General features: G+C 41.5%; 1 protein-coding gene across 3 annotated transcripts in view; it reads left to right on the plus strand.

Moving 5' to 3' along the window:
• The window catches only part of PALM (paralemmin), a 610,021-nt gene that overhangs the window by 60,235 nt on the left and 524,644 nt on the right, over positions 1 to 25,142 (plus strand). The window lies entirely within an intron of this gene.

Here is a 25,142-nt window from a genome sequence, read left to right on the forward strand (position 1 = left end):
TAATTAAGTCAGTAAGGAAAATATAGTGAGATTACTTAAGTATTGTTTTTTTCTGTAACTGTGTGAACCTGTCCACCTGCTATTTTTAATATTTCCTGTGTATGAAACTCTAGAGTTTATTGCAAATGGATATTTGGTATTTTCATGTTTTTTTTCATATTTGTTATTAAATGTATTTAAACATTTCATTGCAACTGGTCTTTTAGAGACTATTTTAATTTCTGAGAGTACTTATATATATTTGGCGACAGCTCTGGCTATTCCTGAAAGCCATGCTTTTGGTTAAATTACTGTTTGTATTAATATTAATTTCATTCAGTATAATTGGGTACCCTTTGAAGAGCCTTAGACTAGCTAGCTTTGGAGTGTCTGATGGTGGTGTAACTACCTTATAGTCTGGGCAGAAGGGGCATAGCTAGTAAATCTGTGCCAGCCCTTCCCAGGTTGTTTGTGTGTGTGTGTGTGTGTGTGTGTGTGTGTGTGTGTGTGTGTGTGTGTGTGTGTGTGTGTGTGTCAGCTACTTGGAGCAGGGACATGAAGCCCTGGTTTCACAGAGAGGGTGCAGGAGGACTTGGCCTGGATACTTGGCTGAGGACCCGACTATACAGCTGTGTCAGTGGGGGATTCTCACTGGGGATCTGGAGAGAGAGAGGGGGGACCCAGCCCCTGGACTGACTGTGCTCCCTGTGTGCTCTTAAGGGAAATTGTGATTGATGAAGCGAGCTGCATCAGGAAATAATGAGTGTATCCATTTTTGTTCCAAGTGAACGTCCCTCTCCAGTGCCAGGGGTGAGGATTCAGGCTCCTTGATTACTGAGCCAGTCACAACCTCTAAAGATGTACTTTTATTCATTATACAACCTGATGGTGGACTAGGTTTTACTGAAAGTCTTGTTTCATATTCATAGAAAAGTTACCATTTTGTAATATTTTTCTTTCTTCTTTTTCCTTTTTGTATCCGCTTACACCTGTGATATGCTGTTTTGGTTTCTCTGATGCTTAATCTGGTTCTCTATCAATTTTTCTGCATCTTCTTCTCACAAGCATTTCTTTCTGTGATTAAATAGTGTCTCTATTAATTCCTCATTTACAAAAGAATGTGCAGAGTTTTTCAACTGTTATCTTTTACATCGCTGTTCCATGTTAAGTGAGATTTTATTGACATTGGCAGTAGTGTGTAAGGCTCTGAATTGTTTACACATTCACATGTAACAGAATAATAACAGATACTCCAACAAATCCTAATATGATCCTCAAGTAAATATTTCTGCAGTTTTCTTGGCTTTGACTGTCATGTTATCTTCATCATGCCTCAGTACTGGTTTATTATGCACTGCTGAATTTCACTGTCAGTATACTTTGTATTTTTTAGAAAAGTAATTTCCTCCAAAACAGTTGACTCTAAACTACAGGAAGTAGCTCATTACTAGACTAAGCTCACTGTATTCCAGAAGAAATAATTCTCAAAAGTAAAATCGTCCAACTATAAATCCCATAAACAGCTAGAAGAATACCAAGGGGAGATAATATAGTGTCCATTCTAAAAGCAATGCATATTCTACTTAGAATATAATGGGATGGTTATGCACCCACATACACATCGGTTGTCTCTTAAGAAACCATGCACCACTAAATACCAGATTTGCAGTAATCTGTTCCCTTCTTTCACATCCCTGGTGACTGGCATTTAGAAGAAAAGGTGCAAACCATCCAAAAAATGTTATCAGTACAGCATGCCATAGTATTAGCAGTGGTATGATTTTCCTTTGTTGCAGTGTAACCCATAGGACTTGCTGTGCGCTGAATTATACTTTCATCTATTACACTCTTCACAGACATGTACCTTGTAATGCTGCACTTCTGATTTGAGTGAACTGTAGCTAAATAAGATAAAAAGATTATAATAATCTTATAGCAATAACCCATGGCTATATGTGGGTAATGCTGGATTTACCCATGGTTGGTGTGGTTTGGTCACCAGGGTGAAGCCAACCGTGGGTAAATCACCATTGCCCACATCCAGCCATGGGTTATTGCTATTATACGACTTTATTTAAGAAAGTTACTTACACAAGGACATTTTTTTAATAAAAGTAACGGCAATGTTCCACATTTTTCCACAGTATCCTGGGGCTTTTTTGATGTAATGTTCAAATGTATGGGATTTATGTTCCCATGCTTATGCATTACATCACTGCTGTGTAAAGGAAGCAAAAAAAGAAATCGGATTTTCAACGTAAGTGAGAGACGGGACAGTGAAAATAAAAGAATAATCAGGTGTGTTTCTCTAGTTTTGCATAACATACCTGGTTATACTTTGTATTTTTCTCTGTCCCATCTGTCTCATTCTTTTGAAGTTTATTTTTTTATTTAAAAAAAATAATAGTTTCCTTAGCGCATATTAATAGAAGATAGTCTGGGTGACCGGACATTTTTACACTGGTATATGCTCGATTTACAACTGACACGCTGGTTGGGCTGACCAGTTGGCGTGCTCATTTTTGAATGTTAATGGCCAGTTATTTTATAATAAATGTTTTGTCATGATCTGGCTTCTACTAATTCCAAACAATGTGCTGGGGATGTCTCTTGTGACAAGGATTCACCAACTTCTTCCTTTGAAATTTAAAAAGCATGTCCTAATGCATCATTAGTTTTAAACCCAGTAGGACTAGCAGTAGTAATTGGGTGCAGCACCTATCATATAGTCCACATGCACATGTTTTATTTGGTGTTGAAGATATTGTATAAAAGTTGATATCCTCCATAACAGAATCAGTTGTTAATGGCTGGCATATAGTGGAGAGGATTAAGGCCAGGAGCTATTGATGAACTGCTTCCTGTAGTTTATGGTTTGATTCTCTCAGCCTCCATTTGCCTACTGTGTGATTCTGACCAAGTCTCTTAAGTAAAAAAGTACTGACAGGTAGTCCCTGAAAAGGGGAGACATACATCCAGTGGGTTTGTCCAATTAACAAGTAAAGTAAATACAAAAATGTTTAATTACAGTATAATGGTATCACAGGGAATACAGGGCAGAATTAGTCTGAAGACCATTTGTGTCTAACATTCACATTCAAAGGCCATCTCTGGCTTCCAGGAGGGCAAAGCAACTTTGAATGGGAAGGATTATGGATAGCCATTCAATATTCAAAATGATTCTTAAAGGTAACCATTTGACAAAAAGCATTGACAAAAAGGCAGGAGTCGGAGCTGGATGTGGCAGAGTTAAAGATGTTAAGATTTGCACTGGGTGTGATGAGGATGGACAGGGTTAGGAATAAGTATATTAGAGGGTCAGCCCAGGTTGGAAGGTTTGGAGACAAAGCCACAGAGGCAAGATTACATTGGTTTGGACATGTGCTGAGGAGGGATGCAGAGTATATTGGGAAAGATGCTAAGGATGAAGCTGCCAGGTAACAGGAAATGAGGAAGGCCTAAGATAAGGTTTATGGATATGGTGAGAGAGGACATGCAGGTGGTTGGTGTGACAGAGCAAGATGCAGAGGACAGGAAGAAATGGAAACAGTTTATCTGCTGTGGTGACCCCTAATGGGAGCAGCCGAAAGAAGAAGATTCTTAAAGGTAACCAGTATATCACTTTGCTTAATATGCAGGTTGTTTATAGCTATTCGGCCATGTGCAGATAACCATCAGATACTTTCCCATCTGAAGGCTTGAGTAAACTTCCTATCCAGAATAAACAATCCATTCCAAGCTGCAGCTGACTTACTGATGGTCCAAAGTGGCATTCTCAATTTCCAGCTTCTGCTTTTACCAGAGTTCCTTTCTGGCTGCTTACTAGTTTGACTCCTGATATATTTTAGATGACTCCTCAACAATTTGTAACCTAATGATGTTCATCGTGCATACAGCTGCAGTCATAACAGATGGGTTATCCTGCCGTCAGGCGGGTCCTCAGTCAGCCGAATTCCAAAGTCTAGGTCCGGCGTCGGTTGTCGTCGCTTCTTCCCTGACATCAGTGCGACAGGGGTATAAAAGAGGCAGCCGACGCCATTTTCTCCAGACTTTCTTGCTGCGTGGTGCCCGAAGCAGAAGCAGTTCACAAGTGCCGGTCGGCCAGCTCCTGATATTTACGAAAGTATTTCAGCCGAAGTCTTCTTGAAAGCTAAGTACCCCATTGGGGAAACTTTTCTTGCCTCAGACCGATGTCAGACAAAGTTAATAATTGCATTTCATGTGGGAAGCAAATACCGCATAAGGATTTCCACTCTTTCTGTATACCTTGCTTAGGCCCAGACCACGACGTCTCAGCCTGCCGTTTTTGTGCTAGATTCAATAAGCGCACTATTAAGCGTCGGGTGGAGTTCGCCCTTCACTTTTTTGGCAAAAAATTTAATTATATTATGTCGTCGGATACTCCGACTCCAGTTTTGAGCAAAAAACGCAAAGATAAGGGCTGACATACGAGGTCCGCACTACCTACTGAAACCACGCTAAGACCTACTACTGGTTCTCCGGTACTCAGCGAGGCACCTACACAGCCCCTGAGTACCGATGATAATGCATTACCAGTGTCTTCAGTACCCGAGGTCGCAGGCTCCTCGGCCCCCATTCCTACTACAGATCCCGACGTCACTCCTGGCGGGGAAACTCAGAATTTAGACAGGCCTGCCATTTCTCAAGGGGTCTTCAGGCCTTCCTCCTTCTCCATTAAAGCCTTCACTAAATCTAAAGCAGCCATGAAAACCAAAAAAACAGGTTCCTCAGACCCCCCTCTCAAGGCACCATGCCTAAAAAACAGATGCTTAAAATGGCTGAGGATTTGATTACTCTTATCAGGGGTTCTCAACCCCCCTCTGACAAAAGGCCCAGATTAGAGGAAGACTACCCTTCCTCAGATCAAGCTTCTATTACCTCAGAACTATCTGAGGACCAGGATTATGCCTATTCTCCATTCAAAGACTCTGATGCAGAGGTGTCTATTCCCTCGGTCTCCCCCCTGAGGACTTCTCTTTTGGGGAAACCCTGCATACATTGAGGGAACACTTTCACTGGGAAGGCCAAGATTACTCATATTCCAAGAAAAGGCTCAGGGAATTTCTTCTGCTCCCCCAGCATAGGCCTCTGGCTATCCCTCCTGTTTTAGATATATTGGATGATGTGTACACAGAAGCCAGCCTTAATCCTGATTCTTTGCCTCCAGCTCCTGTTAAACCAGACAGGTATTACCGGGTTCCTGACTCTCACCAGTTCCTATATAAAAGCCATATTGCTGACCCAGAAACAATTTCACAGGGTCCCAAGGGAATTAAGGCCTCTACTGCTAAAAATCCATTACCTTCAGAGAGAGATTCCAGAGCTTTAGAAAGGGGGGGGGGGGGAGTGTACACCTTGGCCACTTTAACCATGAGGGCATTAAACTGTCAGTTCCATATGTTAAAGTATCAACAGTTTTTGATATCTCAGCTGAAAAGCAAGATGACACAACCAGAACAACCAGATTTAAAAGAGTTGCAGGATTTGTTGCATGGTGCAGAGCAAGTGGGTAAACATACCTTGCAGTGTGGTTTTGATGCTTTAGAGGCCTCATGTAGAGCTGCTGTTATGGGGTCTGTTATACGTAGGCATACTTGGCTCAAAGAGCAAACCTTACCAGATCATGTCAAAGCTAAATTATTAGATGCACCTCTTCAAAAAGATGTATTGTTTGGTGTTAAAGTTGAGGAGGTGCTAAAGAAAATGGAGGAAAAAGCGAAATCAATGCAAACAGTGAAAGATTTCCTGCAGGTACAGCCTCCACGTTTCAGCAGAAACTGGCCTTCAAAAATTGGTCCTTTCCAGCCACGGACAGACCTCAAAGGGGCAGATACAGGCACCCAAGGGGCAGAGGCCAACCTCAAGGATCTTTCAGAGCCAGACAGTGGCAAGCACCAACCCCAAGAGGTGGAGAAGATAGATCACAGTCTTTTAGAAAACAGACACAATGACTTCCCCCTACACCTGCCAAGCAAAGCTTTAATGGCAGCACCTTTGGGTAGAAAACTGACATTATTCTCAAAAAATTGGCATATTGTTACAAAAGACAAATGGATTCTGGACATTATAGACAGAGGCTACAGCTTCCACTTTCGCACCCTTCCAAAAATGAGAGGCATGCCAAACCTGCCACAAAATCAAAGGGCAGAGGCACAAAAACAAGTTTCAACTCTCATGGACATGAAAGCAATTCAAGAGGTACCTGCAAAAGAACAAGGTCAAGGGTTTTATTCTAGACTATTCCTGGTACCGAGGAAAGACAAAGATTGGAGACCTATCTTAGACCTATCCATCCTAAACACATATCTACAGGTGCCAAAATTCAAGATGCTCACATTACAGCAGCTTCTTCCCATGCTGGGCATGGAGTCTTGGCTGGTAACATTGAACCTCAAGGAGGCATACCTGCATGTCCCCATCAGACAAGATTGCAGAAGATACCTCAGATTTCTTGCAGGTTCAACCCATTACCAATTCTCTGCATTGCCCTTTGGCTTATCTACTGCGCCCAGAGTGTTTACGAAATGCCTGGCATCAGTAATCGCCTTCTGCAGACTACAAGGGATTCAAATCTACCCATATCTGGACGACTGCCTGATCCAAGTGGACAGCAAGGACTTACTACTGCAGCACCTGGTGTTTGTAATAAAACTGTTGAACTTCCTGGGATACACAGTCAACAAAAAGAAATCAAAACTAATACCTTCTCAACAAATAATTTTCCTGGGTGCCAGCTTGGATACAACCACCCAGATGGCCTACAGGGCAACTGTCTCAATACTTTAGAAAAATGGCAACTTACACCAGGCTAACTGCAAGGAAAATCCTGCAGGCTCTGGGATTCATGGCATCTTGCATCCTACTAATCCCATGTGCAAAGCTGCATATGAGGAAACTTCAGTGGTACCTGAAAAACTTATGGTCTCAACACAGCCACAGCTTGGAAACAATTATCCCACTCATTCCATTATCCCACTCATTCCATGCCTTCAAAAGGAATTTTTGTGGTGGACTCAAGCTTGCCGAAGAAACACAGGTCTTCCTTTCTGTGTACCTCAAGCAACTCAAACCATCACAACAGACACCTCAGACTATGCCTGGGGAGCACACATGACATATCAGTGCATTCAGGGAAAATGGACCCGACAAGAGAAGCACCTTCACATCAACCAAAAGGAGATGCTAGCCGTGCAAAAGGCTATTATGACCTTCAAAGACCTACTGCATCCAGGCCAGCTATTGATAAGGACAGACAACACCACAGTGATGTGGTACATAAACAAACAGGGGGGAACTCATTCATACCCCCTGTGCAGGCAAGTCATGACCTTATGGAACACAGCACTGGAATTGCAAATTCAACTGCAGGCACAATTCCTGCCAGGGAAGGAAAACACACTGGCGGACAACCTAAGCAGAAATATGACAGATCCACACGAATGGAAGTTGCATCCTCAACTTTTCACACAGATAACTCAGGCATGGGGACAGCCAGACATAGATCTCTTTGCTACCCACAGAAATTGCCAGATGAAAAAATTTTGTTCAAGGACCTATCATCCACAGGCCTGGAAAGTGGACGCACTTTCCTTCAATTGGGCAACATTGTCAGTCTATGCCTTCCCGCCTCTTCCTCTGCTGCCCAAAGTTCTATTAAAAGCCAGAGCAGAGAGGTCGAAAATGATTCTCATCGCTCCAGACTGGCCAAGACAACACTGGTATCCGCTCCTGAGGAGCCTGACACATTCCCCACCATGGATCCTACCTCTAGTCCCTCTTCTGTTGTCCCAGCACAACTACAAAACTCTAAATCTAGCTGCATGGAGAATTCCTTGATTTCCCAACAGTTTCTCCTCTCCAAGGAGGTGCAAGATGTCATCTTGGAGGCCAGAAGACCTTCTACTAGAAAGGCTTACTCCGCCAAATGGAAACAGAATCCTTGGGTAATAAATATACCTCAAATTTTACAGTACCTAGCTGAGATGTTAAACAATTGGCTTTCCTTCTCCTCCATCAAGATCCACGCTTCAGCCATTTCTGCACAATACAACACAGATCCTCCATTATTCTCTCACCCTCTCTTAAGGCAGTTCCTCAGAGGGGCAAAGAATTTAAAACCCCCAAGGAAACCACCAGTCCCTGCTTGGGACCTCAACTACGTATTGGAAAAGCTGACCCTTCCTCCCTTCGAGCCAGCTTCTTCAACAGAGTTACAGTACTTGTCATGGAAAACAGCCTTTCTTCTGGCTATCACCTCAGCACACAGGGTTTTGGAGCTACAGGCCCTCATGGCTGTGCAACCATTCATCATTTTCCATCAGGACAGAGTTTCCTTACGAACCAGTCCTACCTTTATGCCAAAGGTAGTATCCAGTGTAGCTTTGAATCAGACTATCCACTTACCTACCTTTTATCCTAATCCGCACAACAAAGGGGAACGACTACTACATTCCTTGGACATTCACAGACAACTTCGTTACTACTTGGACAGAACAAAGCCATTCAGGAAATCTGAACAACTCTGTGTCCTATGCTGTAGGTGCTCAGGGAAAGGCTATTTCCAAACAGACAATTTCAAAATGGATAGCCCACTGCATACGTTTTTGTTACTCATTCCATGGAAAAACTGTGCCTGCTTGCATCAGATCCCACTCCACCAGAGCCACAGCTACCTCTGCAGCCTTCCTCAGGGGGGGTCCCTACCAAGGACATTTTGGAAGCAGCCACCTGAAGTTCAGTGCACACTTTCTCCAAGCACTATCACCTCCCTCTATACTCAAAATCTAGAGTGGGCTTTGCCACAGCAGTCCTGCAGGGCATCCTAGCCCCTCCTAGTTCCACTTAGTGCCTACCACCCTTACTTAGCTTTGGGATTCTACCCATCTGTTATGACTGCAGCTGTATGCACGATGAACATAGTACAGTTTTGTACCTACCATAAATGTAGATGTTTGAGTGCTCATACAGCTGCAGTCCAGGTTTCCCTCCCTCCATCCCCTCTTAGGACAGGCCTTATGGCAAACACTTTTCATATAACCTTTATGGGGTATTCTTTTATGGTGTATTTGCTTGCAACTACTGCTTTTGATTTGTCAACATTGCATCTTTGCATAACATTCTGTTTTGCCTTCCTTCTGGGGGCACCTGACATCTGGGGCAAGAAAAACTGAAGAAAATGGTGTTGGCTGCCTCTTTTATACCCCTGTCACACTGACGTCAGGGAAGAAGCGACAACAACCGACGCCGGACCTAGACTTTGGAATTCGGCCAACCGAGGACCGGCCTGACGGCAGGATAACCCATCTGTTATGACTGCAGTTGTATGAGCACTCGAACATCTACATTTATGGTAGGTACAAAACTGTACTTTTTTCAGTATACTTTTTTTTTTTCACCGATGGTGCTAAAATTAAACTTTGGTGTCATGGTTGTCATATGAGCTTCAATAGTTTATCTGTCTCAGAATTTCATACTTAGGAGAATATAATTTAAGAGTTCATTAGACCATTGTATTCATTAATTAGCATCTAATGTAGATTTTAAGTCTTGTACTATTAAGCTGTGCCTTGTAGAACCAATCGCACTTCTATGTGACAACATGGTTGACTGGCCATAGTTATTCAGCCATCAAAGAGTAAAGATCAGTCCATGACATAATGTTGTGTTTTTCAAAATCTTATTCAAGTCATTGTTACTAGTGTAAGTGGATCTAAACAACACATTTATCCACTCCACAACAGAGTAGCTATTCTTTGTGAAAGTGTCTCCTTATTTCCTCAAAAGATGTTTGCTTGACAGTTTAATCTTTAAAGAAACACTTTGATTTTAAGAAAGTCTTCCCAAGAAAGCCTGAGTTTGATACCAGGAAAGTGGGGTCCTGAGTTGGTCATTTGTGAGGTGAACTTAACTATTCAACTGGGAATGCAAGACCTAAAGCAATGCAGCTATCATGTGTCTCATAATATCATACATAATATATATGTTGCCTTGATATTGGTTTAATTGTGAAATATTAGTTTTACAGATTTGTTCTAGACCAGAAATGATGGTTCCCTTTTACTGTGTTTGGCAAAATATCCCGATCTCTGATTTTAGCCATTTTTTTATGAATGTTTTTAGTTTGCTGTATATGAATGTATTCTGATTATTAATACACTGTTCTCTGTACTGCCAGTATACTCAGTATTAAGATACCACGACATGGTTTATGTACACATACTTGTATGTGATTTTTGTACTTTTTGTATAATCGTGTCTTCTTCGTTGTAAGCGTCTGTCCTTTTTCAGTGGAGGCCTGGGGAGAAAAGCTCCACAGACATGACAGCTTGTCCAGCCAGACTTTCTTGGTAAAGAAATGTAAAATAAAAATAAAATAAATATGCAAGTTTATCGTTACTTGGAATTATAATGCATAATGCCTACAACTGAGTTTTTTTAGTGCTTTTAAAAAGGTATCTGTGTTTGCCGCTTCAAGTCTTCCAGGCAATATGTGCATAATTTGTGGTGTCTAGCTTGTTTGCAGTTCTAAAACTTGTAAATCACTGCGCTCTTCAAGTGCCAGTGTGCTGAAGCATTATCCTTGCAAGGAAAATTTGCTTATTTACTTATTTCTAATATCACCTTGATAAAAGAACTTTTTAAAATATCTTTGGATGTTTCTGCATTTTGTTAGTGTTTTTCTGGATGGGTCATATATGTTTGGCATCAGTGTTCTTGAAGGTTTTAAATTGTAGCAAGACATTTCTTTATGCTATAATGAGTAAAACATGTTCATAGTTACTGGTGTCTACCTTGTTGGCCAGAGTATGTGTTATACAGGTGTAAATCATTTATGACCTAATGTGCTTTAACGTTATTTTCAGAGAAATCTCCCATAAAGACTTGAGAAAGAAAACTTGTCAAATATCTTTGTAAATACGGGGACCAGCCAGTAATGCAATCCATACACTTTTATATTCTACTCATTCACTTGTACAAAGTGAATTTGTTAATAATATGCAAGTTTCCTCAGACTGCTGTCAAAATGCCAGGAATTGCTGAAAGTTTATGTTTTCCTAGGTTCATAGGTTACTAGCCGAATGGCCCTAGGGCCTTTATAAGCCTAACCATGTAATACCTGTGTTCCTTAATTGACCATTGTTAGATGGTTCCCTAACTGACCACTGTTAGATGGTTTGATTGTTTGCAGACCTGCACCACACCTGTGTGTCCTGCTCAATAACAGCCTCACCTCAGGCTTTGTCCCTACAGAATGGTGCACTGCTACAGTCATCCCACTCCATAAAGGGGGAGTAACTACAGACCCTGGGAATTATCGCCCCATTAGCCTGACAAGTCTGATATTGTACGGCTATGGAGTGCATAATCATGGACCTAATTAACAAGGATATGGGAAATCTCCAAACTCTGGATCCCATGCAATTTGGTTTTGTGAAGGGTAGATCATGCCTGCTCAACCAGTCACCAGAGCTGTGGATGAGGGCAAGGCAGTTCATACAGACTACTTCCATCTGGCCAAGGCCTTTGATACCATTCCCCACTCAGGAATTATTGATAGACTCACCAAACTAGGCATAAACCCCTATATCACTAGGTGGGTTGCAAATTGGCTCACAAGAACCCACAGTGTGAAAGCAGACTCCAAGTCAGACTGCTGACCAGTCACAAGTGGAGTCCCACAGGGATCAGTCCTGGGTCCTCTCTTGTTTGGTATCTACTTCTAAGAAGTCCAGGCCACCATGGAGGGACTCTGGCTGACCAAGTTCACCGATGATTGCAAGCTGGGAGCCATTATTAACTCCCTACATGATGTAGACATCCTACAGAAAGGCCTCACTGAGACCGACTGGTGTTGAATCCATGGTCTTAAGCTTAATGCCAAAAAATGCGTTGTCATTCCCTTTGGGAAAAACGGAGTTCCCACTAATTACCACATTGATGGTAGCCCACTGAACACTGAAGGCGTTATAAGAGAACTGGGAACACAGGTTGACAGCAACCTCTCCTTCTACCACCACATTGCCACTGTGGTCAGAAAGTCCTATGCGGCACGTCTCATTATCAAGGGTTTTGCATCCAGGAAGAAAGAGGTCATCATCTCTCTACTCTTCCCTCATTAGATCAGTCATCGAGTATAATGCCCCATTTAGCATGTACCTCAGTAAACACCTGCAACAGTCGGAAAGGCCACAAAAGTACCTCACAAAGAGGATCCTAGGCCTTAAACACATGCCCTACATGGACAGACTCAAAACACTTCAGCTTTTCTGTATCATATCGTCTAAACCCTTTTGAGTGTGTGCCTTTAACTCCTAGTGGGTGTGGCCTGAAAAAAAAAAAATAAGTTATCATTATACTTCTAACAAAATACTCATTGACAGAGGTCAGATATCAATTGTTTTGTTTTTATCATGTGTCATTCTCAAGATAAAATATTTTGATACCTTGTATATAGCATGGTTTTTGGAATTATTAATGCAATATGAACAAGTAATATTTTGACGCCTAGAGGAGCAGTAGGAGGTAACTGCAGATGCACCTGGAGGCATCACTCGAATGTAATGAGAGGCAATCTCTGCTTGACTTACAAAGCCATGTCTGACCCAGCCCTGTTAGAAATGTTACACCTAAAGAAATCGCAATCCCTCTGCACCACACACTCCACGGACCTCAACTTCATTACCACAATCAACAGAACATACTGGAGGGATAGGTTCATAACCCAGAGACTGCCCAAGCTCTGGAACAGACTTCCCATACATGTCAAGCAGAGCACCTCATTGGCCGTTTTTCAAAAGAAATCATGATAAGTGGATGGGAAATAGAAAGTTCATCCTAGGGATCACTCCAGTGGATCTACTTGATAGAGGAAGTGGGAACTAACAGTGGCATGATGCCAGTGCACTTCTATGGGCTAGGCTTGTAAAGGCTTCAGGGCCCTTGGCCTAGTATAAACATATGAACCAGCTACCACTATCTATGAGAGACATAGATGCCAGCCCAGGGATGAATTTACTGCCTCCCATCCAGTTGTCCAGGTTGCACTTAAATTGGGTCATTAAGAAGCTCTGCTTAATGTGAATTGGGAGTAGCAGCAGTCTCTGGGAGACGTATCTGTCTCTCCAGCATGTTTGGTTTAATTCACAGGCTAGGTTGAGATCTCTGGAGCAAATGACTCTTGTCCCATTTGATTTGCAGACATGCAGCATTTCCATTAGAGCAAGGCTAGACTGCGCTGTAAGGCAGGTACAGGTCACCTCTCAGCAGACTGTAGGACAGAGTACAGTGAGCTGCTTCAGGTGTCTGAGGTACATGCAAAAGGTAATGTTGTACTCTTAGTGGTCTGAGGGTGGAGTACAGAAGGGTTATAACATCCTAGGTCTTGGATGCGATGCCTTTACTTATCTGGTGTGCAACGTAAAAGGTTTAACTTACCACTGTGGGCACTCATCACTGGGTTCGAGCCTAAGGTGGTGCTGCCTATATAATGTAGTTTGCAGGTCTTACCTCTTTGCCAAAGGGGACAATGATGCACTTTTTTCATTTAGTTTTAGACCGTGGCTGTGATACTAATCATTTGTCTGTGGTAACCCCTCCTGTAATATGCTAATATCTTTAGGGGACTCAATGGTTGCTCCCAGTTTGCAGTCATCTGCAAACTTGGTAAGCCACAAGATGCCTACTTTTGCTTGGACTTCCCAGAATTCAATTACAAACAGTAAAGGACCAAGCACAGAACCTTGTGGTACCCTACTGGTAACTATTCTACTGGTGGAGGTGGGACCTCCAACTTTGACAGTATGGGTTGTGTTAGTGAGGCAGTTGGCTACACATCTGGTGACATATGGGTTAATCCCCAGCTGGAAGAGTGGGGATTGCATCAAAAGCCTTGGCTTTGGCTAGGCAAGAAGGAGCAAGTGCTGAGATGGAAGCAATCTCTCATTTGTCTGAACAAGCAAATAATGTCACTGGTGAAATCCTCTAAGGCTAACTTAGAGTCCAAATTGGCCACATCCACTAAGGAGAATCACAAGGCCTTCTTTGCATATGTCCACAATCTCAAAGGTAACTCCCAAATCTACTCTGAAGTGGTGGTCAAGAATGCCACATACACAAATGCCGTAGATGTAGCCAACCTGCTGGCAGATGGGTTCAGTGAAAACTTCACCCCCCTCTCCCCCATCAGTAAACCAGGACATCCACCCCCCCATCACCAGGAAGGAGGTCTTTAATGTCCTCTCAAAGGCAAAAAGTCCAGCCTCCATGGGTTTTGACAACATTCCTGGCTGCATCCTACATGAACTTGGGCTTGAGTTCTCAGCCCCATTAGGCACCCTATTCAACCAAAGCCTGAACACTGGCTTCATCCCAGCCAAACGGAGGACTGCCACTGTCATCTCTCTACACAAAGGTGGAGCATCCACTGACCCAGGCAAGTACAGGCTTATCAGCCTAACTAGCCTAATCTGCAAGGCCATGGAACGCATTATCATGGACCTTATAAACAAGGAAATTGGCAACCTCCAAATGCTTGACCATGCATAGTTTGGTTTTGTCAAAGGGAGATCATGCCTTTTAAACTTGGTCACCTTCTTCAAAACAGCCACCAAAGCCATGGATGAGGGGAAGATGGTGCACACTGCCTACCTTGACCTAGCCAAAGCCTTTGACCCTATTACCCAGTAGGGCATAATAAACTCTCCCAGCTAGGCATCAACCCATATGTTACCAGATGGGTAGATAACTGGCTCACTGATAGAACCCACTCAGTCAAAATAGGAGAAGCCACCTCTAGTAGTTGATCCATAATGAGTGGTATACCCCAAGGATCGATCCTGGAGCCTTACCTATTTGGGATATACTTTTCTGAGGTGCAAGCCAAAACCAGTGGTCTGTGGCTGACCACGTTTGCAGATGACCACAAAATGGACACTCTTAAATTTCCCTAGTGATGTGAACATGCTCTAAGAGGGCCTTACCCAAACTAATGACTGGTGGCAGGAGCATGGCCTCAAACTGAATGCCATTAAATGCATCATTATCCCCTTTGGAGAAAATGATGTCCCCACTAATTATCACATTAATAACAAGGTACTAAGCATGCAAGCAGTCGTGAGGGACTTGGGCACCCAGGTTGATAGAAACCTGACTTTTGACCACCACATTGCCTCTGTTGTACACAAGGCTTTCTACATGCCCCCCCTTATAAGTAAGGGTATATCATCCAGGAACAAGGAGGTCATAACATCCCTGTACTCCTCCATTATCAGACCCATTATCGAGTACAATGCCCCCTTCGGCATGTACCTTGCCAAGTACATACAGCAGCTGGAGAGACCACAGTGGTTCCAGTCCAGGAAAATCCAGGGTCATATAGGCTAAAAGCCCTGTCCTTCTACTCAGTGTTGTACAGGCTGCTCAGAGGTGACCTGTGTCTGGCATACAAAGCCAACTCAGACCCAGCCTTGGAGTTGCTGCATATCCATAAGTCAAAATCCACTCAGGCAACCTGCACCCAAGGCCTAAATGTGGTCTGTGACATTAATAGAACTTGTTGGTGGGATAGATTTGTGTCCCAGAGACTCCCCATCTGTGGAATAGACTCATTCTCCATGTTAAGCAGAGTACCTCTCTAGCCCTCTTTAAGAGGAACCTGGATGGGAAACGGAAAATACACCCATGGGATCCCACTTGTGTCCCTGCTGGACAGGGGAAACAGGTGCTGACTTTGTGGGAACATGGGTGAAATTCTTGTCTAGGCTTATAAGGGCCTCTGGATGAATAGCCTAGTATCATCCTATGAACCTAACTCAAGATAGGTGGTATGTACTGCTTTGCCTTTGTCTGACACTCTCAAAAAAGTCCACCAGGTTTAATAAGCATAATCTAGCCTTAATGAAGCCAAACTGGGTCAGGTTGAGAGTCTGAATATTGTCTATATCCTTGTTGATATTCTCCATGGTGATTCTTTCCATGGCCTTGCAGATAAGGCTGGTTAGGCTTATGGGTCTATAGTTCCCAGTATTGGTTGATGGACCCCCTTTGTGCAAGGTGATTACAGTTGCTGTTCTCCACTCTACTAGAACACAGCCAATGCTCAGGCTATGGTTAAATAGAGTGCCAAGTGGATCCACTAGGTCATGTTTTGGGTTGTTTAGTAAGCAGCCTGGGATGGTATCTGGTCCCATAGAGGCGTTTTTTTTTGGCCTTGAAGAGTGCGGTTATGACATGCTCATTGGAGATACTGGGGAGAGGACAGATATTGCATATGCTGTGGGGTATGGCTGGTGGGGACAGGGGATTGAAATTTGTGCCAAATCTGTCAGCTAACAGGTTGGCAATTTCCTCAGGGTCAGTGTGAGTAGCACTGCCCATTATGAGTTCACCACATAGCTGAGTATTCCCTTTTAGATGTCAGATGTAACTAAAGAATGCCTTATGATTGTCTTTAGCTAGATAAGCTAATTTAGCCTCATAACTAGCTTTAGAGGACTTTACCAGATATGCAGTTTGCTTGTTCAAGCTGTGGAGGGTATTCTTTCTCTGCTAAGGTCCTTCTTGTTCCTGGATCAGTTACAACCTGTTTATACTCTAGGTCCATCAGGATGGCTTGTTATTATGGGAGGACTTTATTTTGATCCTATCAGGTACAGCAGAGTCAATACAGTTGTTTAAGTGGTTATACATGGTGTTTATATACTCCTCTGCAGAGCAGTCATTGTTGGCTGTGTTAGCAGGGCATTTGAAACTTTTCAAACCATGGCTTAGTAGTTAGTTTGTTTTGGAGATTTCTCATTTCCTTTGCTCCTGTGGAGGTATCTGGTCTGATCATTACTTCAAACAAGATATATTTATGGTCTGACCTTACTCTAGAGGGCAGAACACAGGGGGTAGTACAGTGACCCCCCCATATTGGTGATTACCAAGTCCAAAATATTTGAGCCCCTTGTGTTGGTGCAGACCAACTGTTCCAGAGCAAAGTCAAGGAACCTCAGGGCAGTACATTGCCCACTCAATAGAAGGATAGTTGAAATCTCCCATGACCAAGGAGTTTGGCTGTATAGTGAATGACTCAAGCAAGTCCAGGTAGATGGCGCACTTCTCATGCTTCATGCTGGAGGACCTGTAGCTATGATCTGATAGGTTATTTTACCTATAGTTATTTATACCTGGAGTAGCTCAAGAGAATTTTATTATTTAACCAGCCTGAAGGTGTATTTGGATTTAATGAAGATTGATACACCTCCACCTTTGGTTAATTCATGCTTGTTTTGAGGTCTGAATGTGTGGAAAGCATTGTAGCCTTGCATGGCTGGGGTGCTCTCTGCAGCTTTGAACAAAGTCACGGTGACTGCACAGATGTCCACATCTTCCAAGGTGAGGAGAGGTTCCAGGGACTGACTCCTAGCATTAAGCAGCATAACCTTGTGTTTTGAAGTGGATTTTTTTATAATGTAAGTTGTTGTTTTGGTATTTCCTAAAAAAGGCACTATGGGGAGATATTTGAAAGCCTAAATTAGCATAGTCTGTCGACCATGTCTTCCCAGGCTGACAGCTACTGGATCCCCCTGGATTGAAACCAGACGTTAAGCCAAATGTTGAAGTCTATCATTCTTTATTTACATTGTGGCATCATCCTGAGTGAAGGTAGAATTTTGCTTGGGGCTAGGGACATACCTGCCTAGTACACAAGAGTTCAGTCGCGTGTCTTTTCCATATAGTCCAGTGAGATGCATCTCCAGTCATTCACTCCAACATGTACTATGATTAAGTCATAACGGTAATTGTTGAGTGACTTGAGTGCATGCATGATTTAATGAATCCTGGCACCTGACAAGCAACTGACTGAACTTCATTGTCCAGCTTGGTGAGGTGGACATTTGTGTTTCGTTATGGACTCTCCTATGACTAGGACATTTGGTTTTGAGGTGTTCTGTCTAAGGGGCTTATTCGCTGAGACACTGGTATGTGTGTTTTATGTGTAGTAGATTTTGGTCATTATTTAGTATGTGTGAGTTGTTTGCAGTAGGGAGGTCTGTGGTCTTTTGGTAGCCTGATTATCTCCGCATATGTAGGTCATGTTGTGACTTCTTGTGTAAGAAGAGAGGTGTGTGTGCCGACAACATGTTTGTCACATTAGAGGATTGATTCCAGTTTTGTAGTATAGCTACATCTCTCACATACTGTATTTGTTTGTTGTAGTAGCAAATGGTTGTCTGTATACATGAGGCAATTACTACATTGACATGGGCATCCTGAGGCAATCAGGTTGGTTGGAGAAATGTTGGCAAACTGACTGTCCATTGTATCAGGTTAAACCATAAGTACTCTTAGGGGGTGGGCCAATTAGATCAACTTTTGCTCTAAGGTTATCAGGGGGGACTTATTCTATTGAGGATTAGTAATTAAAAAGTGTGGAAATCCTGCTCAGTTCACCACTGAGTTGCCGCAGAGAAGCATGGGAGGGTTCCACCAACTGTCCTCTGTGGAAAAAGTTGTATCTAGGTGTTTGTTTCTGTACATAGCACTGGTAACCCCCATTGTATGGTTCATAGCTATGCACAAATGCAAGGCTTAAAAGCAAGAGAATTTAAACAGTTTTAATGTAAACTACCAATAGGAAACCCCAAACAGAGCCTTATTCCAGCAATCCCCAACTTGGATGGGTCCTGAGCTACATACTTCTGCTACAAGGGTGCAGGGAGGCCCACTTAATGCAAGATGGCTGGTTTTAGTTCTCAAATGATGATCTTGATTTAGCAAGTCAGAATCTAGCCTATTCTAAGGCAGAAGTAACAGCGATGCAAAGTCCTGAATGAAGCAGTCACAGAAGTAAAAATAAAGCAGAAGTTCAATAAAATACAGTTCATAAAGTGCAATACAGGCTTAAATTATACTTATTTTTACAAGATTTCAGTGGACACTTTGGGTTCCTCTGTTCAGATGCACTCCAGACCTCTGGCTAAGAACTCCAAACTCTGAGCAGCTCTGGTAAACTGTGAAGACCACAGACCTTCCTAATGTAATAACAGAATGCGCCTTCAACCAGCAATTCCCAACCTAGAAGGGTATAAGCTACCTCTCCTGCCACAAGAGTGTAGACTGCAAACCTTCCTTATGTAAGATAACTAGTTGAAGCCCAAATGCTTAAATCAAAACTAAGAGGCTTAGAATAACAGTTACACTGTAATCAGACTATTAAGCCACAGTAGTAAATGCAGCAAGCCACAGTAATAAATGCAGCATTATAAATGCAACTGGACAGTTTAAGAACAAGCAGCAAAAAGCAAAACAAAGTAGGAAGAAGCACAGATACAGTAAAAGTGGGAAGGGAGGAAACGGAAGATAATTCAAGTTTAAGAGACTAAGGGGTGGGCCTCCCCAGCTAATCTCTCTGTACTCAGTAGAATGAGCTGATGAGATGGGACTGGGAGGAGTGTCCAAAATCAGATTTATAGTAGGAGCAGGCAACTCAAAAGCCACCAAGTTTAAAAGTACAACAGCAGTTGCATGGGTGTGTAGGAAAAAAAGAAATGCAGACAGAGATCAGCAGTAGTTTGGTATATAACAGCAAGCAAGCCAAACAAACACTCCAGCTAAATAAAGACGCCTCCAAATATTGCTAGTTAAATGAGGAATGTTATTTCTCAGCTCCTCCCACTGATCAGCTGAATGTTACTCACTGTTTGCAAAGGAATTATTTTCTAACTTTTCTAACTGATCCTAGCCAAGACCTCTTAAAACTCCAAAAGAACAAAACCTTGAAACAAAACAAATGCAATATAAGCAAAATATAAAAATTAGAAGTAGCCAAACCTTAAATGAAAAACTTTGATTCAAAATCAGTTACAGATAGATTCTTTCTTTTATACACATTTTTATAGCTTTGTTTTAAAGGTTGATTGTCATTTCCAAACAAATTGGTAAAGTTAATGAATTGTGTGCATAATTTGTAATATTTTGTATCAACGTTTTATAATTTCATTTGAAAATTGGGTATCTGTTGTCTGAAAATTTTTTGTGGCATTTGCCTGCTTAAGAATGGTAGCCATTTGAAAAGTTAGGACCTGCTACTGTGATTCCCAAAACACTGAGACTGGAATGGCCAAAAAATGGATTTACACAAGTCTAAGATGGCCATTTCTTGTAATATTCCCTTTTCCCTGAAGTATGGTAATCTCAGAGATGGTATATATAAGGGGTGTGAAGGGCTTGGCAAGTGTGAAGGGCTTGCCCTCCACAATGAAGGTGCAGGGGCAAACCCTCCTGCAAAAAAGAATGATGTTCAAGATTTGCTGTTCTGTAGTCTTCGGTCTTAAGAGTGACAGCATTTCAATAGGAAGCTGCTAAAAACTTTCCATAATGCCTTCATATAGCTTTAGTAGTCTGTGAATTTATTTCTGCCTTACTCCATTCACAAAAATTGTCAGGAATAATCTATAGATGCTTGTATCCCCATGTTAAAACTAGATAGTAAAATAAGATCATAAATCATGTCATGACCTAATACAAACTGCAAATGACAGTACTTTCTATTCATTCTTCGCCTGCCTAATGAATTATCTAGTGTAAACTCAGTGGACCTGATAATTTTACAAAACAACATTTTTCTTAAAAAAATAAATTAAAAAATAGTCTGATCTGGTACATGATTGTTGTACCCCCTGCACCCCCAATGCACACAACAAAAACACACTCTCTCTCTCTCTCTCTCTCACACACACACACACACACACACACACACACACACACACACACACACACACACACTAATACCCTGCTAATTGTACAATCTTGGTAAAAAGAGCTGCTGATAGGTGAGCTACAGCTGTCTGCCCCTTCCCAGGATGGGCAAGCTAGCAATGGTTACTCGTTCCCATCCTCCCTGACTACCTCCTAATTGCATCCCAAACTCCTATTAGAATGTGTCATCTGCATTGTATTCAGGGCTTCTGTACTATGGAGCTGGGTACTTTTTGCAACTGTGCCACTGGACCATGTAGCTTTCCAGTCTTCTGTAACCAGCTATTTGTTTAATGACCAGCATTCGGGTTTCTCAGCTGTCCCTATTTTGGAAGAACATTCCTATTTTCAGGTCTGATTTACCCATACAGTATGTTCCTGTTTTTGGAGAAATGTCACTGTTTTCAGGCTTGATTTACCCTTTCACACTATCTTCTGAGTCACCGTTATCACATGTGATTTTTGAAGCTGTCTAGTACACAGAAAAACACACTATGACCAACATACTAGTGACAACAATTTTAGAGGACACACATCTTACATCTCCCTTTTTCTGAAGCAAAAATAAATGGCCTTGTAAGGAAGAATTTTACAATACTGTTAAAGTCTACACATTTTACACAGTCTCTTTGATAATTTGTATTTTCTCATTTTTGCCACTCTGTTCATTAAACATGTTTTTGAATAGTATCTTACATTCCTACTGGAAACAAGAATAGTTATGTACCATTTGGTATAAATATATGTCAGGATTTTTAACTGGATGTTCCTATTTTTCAAGGACCTTTGTTGCTATTTTCTGCAGGTGCTGCCACATATGTCTCAAGTTTCTCATATGCTATTCTGTGTATTGTTGCAAAGTATGGTTCTTTTCATTGAAAACTGCAGATACTGTTTCTGAACTCCAAGATCATAGAAAGGTCTGGTCTGGCTACAGACATGTTGGTTCATTGCTGTTTTTTCATTTGACACATAATCTTTTCAAAATGAGAATCCGCTTCAAACCACTGACACTGATGGCCTTGCAACATTTTTATACAAGGATTTTGTGTACAATGAAAGTCTTGCAGTGAAATTTCTGACAAAATTAATTGTGCCCAGGAATTTCATTATTACATTTTTAGTTCATAGCTTTTAGATTCTAGTGATAGCGTTAATCTGGTCTTTGAAGACAGATTTTTCCATTATTTCCACTGCAAGCCTTGCAAAATGTATATCTTGTTTACTTTCAATCTTTTTTTTTTTGGATTCATTTAAAACTTTGCTTTATTTAAATGAGCTCAAACTTTTACTCAGCTCACACATGTATTTAATTGAATCTGACTGCAGCAGGATAAACTCTCCTTACTGTACTTCCTACCACTATGGGTGACTGGTTATAAAATACTTGCTTCCACTTAAGGAAAAAATCATAAACGAGTTAATTCATCTCCAGGGTATTCTTGTGAGCACACATTATACAGAATTCAAAGAAAGTAAAACTGAGCATTGCATTATTTAGCAATTGTATATTCTAAAAGCTGTTTGTCCTCTAAGCTGAGAGAACAACACCAACATTGCCATTGCAACTGTTTATTGACAGTGACCAACATAAATGATAATACATAAAATTAAATGTACTAACCCAAAGAAATGGATTTGTAACCTTCCCCTTAAGCCGTTTGCCATAACTAAGTGCTTTCTGGCACCAGATGTTAAAAGTCCAGGTGTGTAACCTTAGCTGCCTTAGACCTGGTTTCCATAACATTGGGAGGGTTGACTGGCAGGCAAAACACCACTTGCCTTGGTCAGGGTTTAAATTCCAAAACGCACACTGTCCAGGTGTAGAGAACGGGGGGGGGGGGGGGTTAAATATCACAAGGCAGACGCCTGCACTGAAACTTACAGAAGGGAGGAAGAGGAGGCATCCAGTGAGCTGTTGCTTGGAAATTGACTAAACCAGCAGTGCTTGCCTATATGTAGTCCTGTTGTACTGCCCTTTCGGAACTCGTGGAAAAGGGGGGCTTACAGGCAAGCCTTCCTTGCTAGAACAGGTGTTTTCTATTCTTTTCCTGTTTCATATTTGGTTTCCTATATCTCTCATGCTACCAGTTATCAGAACCCACTGAGTGTGTTCACTTAAAGTATTGTAATTGTAAATTTCTGTGTTTTACTCCTCCAGTTAAACAGCTAAAACATGATAAATGCTTCTGAACTACTTCTCTTGCATCAACAATTTTTGGGATATTTTCTACCCAAACCCTAATTTTTATGTATGAGTATATTGTAGGTAGTGGATCAGGACCATTTATTTGTCACTTCCTCCTTTTCATGTCAAATCATCTTCTACATTGAACTATAGAAATTGCCTAATATTTAACTGACCCCTGTATTTCTTCTGTTTTACTTTCCTGTAGTTGATACTTCAAAAATATCAGCAGAATACATGTTTCTAAAGAGAAAATGTCTTCAATAAAGTCAGTTGTTTACCATTCTCTTTTTTTGCATAATTTTATACCGATTGCGTTTTGTGGAATTATGACTATATAAATGTAGCAACAAATCCATATTTTGTCTCTTACAGATATCAAAACAACCTGTTTCTACTCTTTTTCTATATTGGTAAAAATCAATATTTTTCTCTTCCTCAAATGTGGAAATTATATTTCTGTCAACCATAATCATTTCCCAATGTTCAGGAGGAGTCTTGTTTTTTGTAGTTTTGTTACAGTCCTATCTCTATTATCCCCTGATCTGTACACCAAGTCATTCCAAGTTCTCTGTCAGTAGTGGAAAATATTAAATAGTAGTATATGGAAAATGGAAATGCCAACACTTGCTTTTGAGTCAGCCATGCAGTGTGACTATAGAAGTGATGTATTACCCCACACTACTTTAACAGTTAAAGTGTATATATGCAGATGGATGTTACTGTGTTAATAACAGCAGTAATGTAATTCAGAGACAGCCATGCTATGTGACTGCACTGTTTCAGAGCTACACATCTGCCCTAGCATCAGCGTGACCACTTTGCTGCTGGGGAAACACCAGGAGCAATCCTATCACCATCTCTGTAGTAACATATTATATTATATACACGGTCTCAATTTTTATGCAATACACACACACACACACACACACACACACACACACACACACACACACACACACACACACGTGCTCTGACACCCCACACTCCCAGAACACATGTGTGCTCTGACACTCCACACTCCCAGAATCTTTTCTAGGCAAGCTCCAGTTCACCTACATATCTTTTAAAGACACATCATCCCTTTTTATTTAAAAAAAAAAAGTGTGTGCATGTGTACATATACAAATGAGCAAACATATGAATGAGAATATGCTGAAGTATCAAAATGCAGAAGCACTGAACAGAGGCGATCAATATTGGCATTTCAAAAATATATTTACCAAAAAAAAAAAATCACATAAACAACAAATCACAAAATGAAAACTGTTTCCTTTTGTGCTTGAGTAATGAAAGCGCTACCACTAACTTCAAACCCGCATTGTCTGAACACTGGTAGTGTTACATAATGAGTTTTCCTAAGGTAAGACATAGGGGCAGTAACACAGTTCGGGTTAACATAAACTACTAAGGATGGATCGGGCCTGACTTGGAATAATTCTCCTTTAATAGTGCCCAGAATAAGTTGACAGAAAAGGTGGTAGACTTTACTTTGCTGTAGTCCTCTCAGCCATGGGACAGCTCCTTAGTCATGTTTTCTATTTTTAATAAAATAACAAAAAAACGACTGAGCTAATTTGTCAAATTCAGTTGGATTAAGGTGGACATTTGTCTATACAGAGACTGGACTGGTCCCCTTTAAACTTGTTTTTGGCAGGGGCACAGCATTCCCATACATATATGTATGTATATATATATATATATATATATATATATATATATATATATATATATATATATATATATATATACTTCAAAATTGCCGTACCACAGAGAAAAGGAAATATCCAGAAAAATGGGCATCTCAGACATTGTTTATACAAGTCTGTTTTTTCGGCCATGCATTCTCTGAATTTAGCAACTCGAGTTTTCAAATGGTTACTAAAACTGATGCTGCCATTGGGTGGGTGAGGTGTCCTGCTGATGTCATCCCTTTGCAGCAATAATAGGCAGTTCAGCAATGACGCTCATTGCACAGCCCACATTTGGGATGATATTGGGTGTGTGCAGGGGTAGGCAGAAAATTGGTGAAACCTCTCCTTCGACAGCAGTATGATGCTGGCCCAAGATGCCTCAAGCTCTTTGTCAGCAAGCAACCTTAGTCCGAGCAAGTCAGGAAGATGTTGGCGAGATCAGTAGACCTGGCAATCGAGGACAGGCAGTAAGTGCAGCTGACAGTCATTTGTGAGAGAAACAAAAATAGGTCAGAAAA

Source organism: Protopterus annectens, chromosome 13.part0 (assembly GCF_019279795.1).
Source record: "Protopterus annectens isolate FY-2018-M chromosome 13.part0, PAN1.0, whole genome shotgun sequence".
Lineage (NCBI taxonomy): Eukaryota > Metazoa > Chordata > Ceratodontiformes > Protopteridae > Protopterus > Protopterus annectens.